The sequence below is a fragment of the Monodelphis domestica genome, chromosome X, assembly GCF_027887165.1.
Source record: "Monodelphis domestica isolate mMonDom1 chromosome X, mMonDom1.pri, whole genome shotgun sequence".
Taxonomy (NCBI): Eukaryota; Metazoa; Chordata; class Mammalia; order Didelphimorphia; family Didelphidae; genus Monodelphis; species Monodelphis domestica.
Window position 1 is genome coordinate 88232380 of NC_077235.1, and position 2500 is coordinate 88234879.

Here is a 2500-nt window from a genome sequence, read left to right on the forward strand (position 1 = left end):
GGCTCAGCATAAAGGGTTGAATCAGCTGGGACTTGCACCGATTAGCCATTTGGCCAGCTTCTCCATTGTGCTTGTCCCAGAAGAAGAAGGCACTTGTTGATGGAGTGCCCTTTGTCAAAGGAAGCTTTGTGAAGCTCAGGCTTCTCCTGAAGTCCATGGTTCAGATCAGCAGGCGGCTTTTTGAGTGTCGTAATGAATGAAGCCTCCAGCAAGCCAAATAGCCTGGGGACCTGTGGCCATTTAGCCTTGAAGCCATGTAGTCAGGCTCCTAGCTACCAAAAACCGAAACCAACCAACCCTGGGAAAGTTGCAAACCCTTGAGTAGTTCAGTAAAAGGAAGTTGCAGCGCAGCTGAGTGGCTCAGTGGACAGAGAGCTGGGCCTCAAGACCAGAGGTCGTAGGTTCGAATCTGACCCCAGACTTTTCTTCATTTTCTAACTCTGGGCAAGTACTACAAGCCAACAAAAATCTGTACTTTCTATTACTGCTGTCAACATTTGCTTTTGGAGTCACTGTGTCTCATTCATCACTTCCATGATGGCTCTTTGAAAATGGAATATCTAAAGGCGACTATTACTGAGTCACAGCAGAGTTGTAGTTTGAGATTATGTCCTTTCGTTCGTGATCCATAACTTCAATTTCCATACAAAGTTCCTCAATGAACACTTAAATTGATCGTGAGAACCATTTATCATTAGATATTGTAAAGAATCCTAAGGGGGTGGGTGGGCGGCTGGGTAGCTCAGTGGATTGAGAGCCAAGCCTAGAGGTGGGAGGTCCTAGGTTCGAATCCAGCCTCAGCCACTTCCCAGCTGTGTGAACCTGGGCAAGTCACTTGACCCCCATTGCCTAGCCCTTACCACTCTTCTGCCTTGGAGCCAATACACAGTATATATATATATATATATATATATATATATATATATATATATATATATATATATATATATACATACATACATATACATATACATATATATAATATACAGTATATATATAAGGGTTTAAAAAAAAGAAATAACTTGACTGGCATCGATGAATAGAATTAACATTTTAAAACAATATAATTAACATCTAAAAGAAAAAAATATTCATCCTGGGGTTGAGAAATCCCTTTAATATTAAAAATAGAAGCCAGGAAAGGAATTATTATTGGACATCCCTCTCAGGCAATGGAAATGATAGAAATCTCTCCACTACCTGTCTGGCTCTATGACCAGAGGTGGCAGTTCCAATTTTGCTCCCCAAGGAAGTTCTTTCCTATTGTCAAGCTGGTCTCTGCTGGTATCCTCCTTATGCAGTTCCACCTGTTGAGCTCTATTCAGATCGGAGCCATCCTGGGACCACAAAGAGAGCTGGGTAAGAGTAGGTGTGGATACAGCATGGACTCTTTCTTTAGTTCAGGTACCTCCCTGGGGACCTTTTGGGGAAGTCCTTCCTTCTATCCTCAGGCAGCAGCTTTGGAAATCAACCCACTGAAGAGCTTCCTCATGAAGGGTTATGGGTTGTTTTCAGCTGAGCTTTTTATGGCCACGGAGGGAAGGAAGAGAGGCTCAGCATAAAGGGTTGAATCAGCTGGGACTTGCACCGATTAGCCATTTGGCCAGCTTCTCCATTGTGCTTGTCCCAGAAGAAGAAGGCACTTGTTGATGGAGTGCCCTTTGTCAAAGGAAGCTTTGTGAAGCTCAGGCTTCTCCTGAAGTCCATGGTTCAGATCAGCAGGCGGCTTTTTGAGTGTCGTAATGAATGAAGCCTCCAGCAAGCCAAATAGCCTGGGGACCTGTGGCCATTTAGCCTTGAAGCCATGTAGTCAGGCTCCTAGCTACCAAAAACCGAAACCAACCAACCCTGGGAAAGTTGCAAACCCTTGAGTAGTTCAGTAAAAGGAAGTTGCAGCGCAGCTGAGTGGCTCAGTGGACAGAGAGCTGGGCCTCAAGACCAGAGGTCGTAGGTTCGAATCTGACCCCAGACTTTTCTTCATTTTCTAACTCTGGGCAAGTACTACAAGCCAACAAAAATCTGTACTTTCTATTACTGCTGTCAACATTTGCTTTTGGAGTCACTGTGTCTCATTCATCACTTCCATGATGGCTCTTTGAAAATGGAATATCTAAAGGCGACTATTACTGAGTCACAGCAGAGTTGTAGTTTGAGATTATGTCCTTTCGTTCGTGATCCATAACTTCAATTTCCATACAAAGTTCCTCAATGAACACTTAAATTGATCGTGAGAACCATTTATCATTAGATATTGTAAAGAATCCTAAGGGGGTGGGTGGGCGGCTGGGTAGCTCAGTGGATTGGGCGGCTGGGTAGCTCAGTGGATTGAGAGCCAAGCCTAGAGGTGGGAGGTCCTAGGTTCGAATCCAGCCTCAGCCACTTCCCAGCTGTGTGAACCTGGGCAAGTCACTTGACCCCCATTGCCTAGCCCTTACCACTCTTCTGCCTTGGAGCCAATACACAGTATATATATATATATATATACATACATACATATATA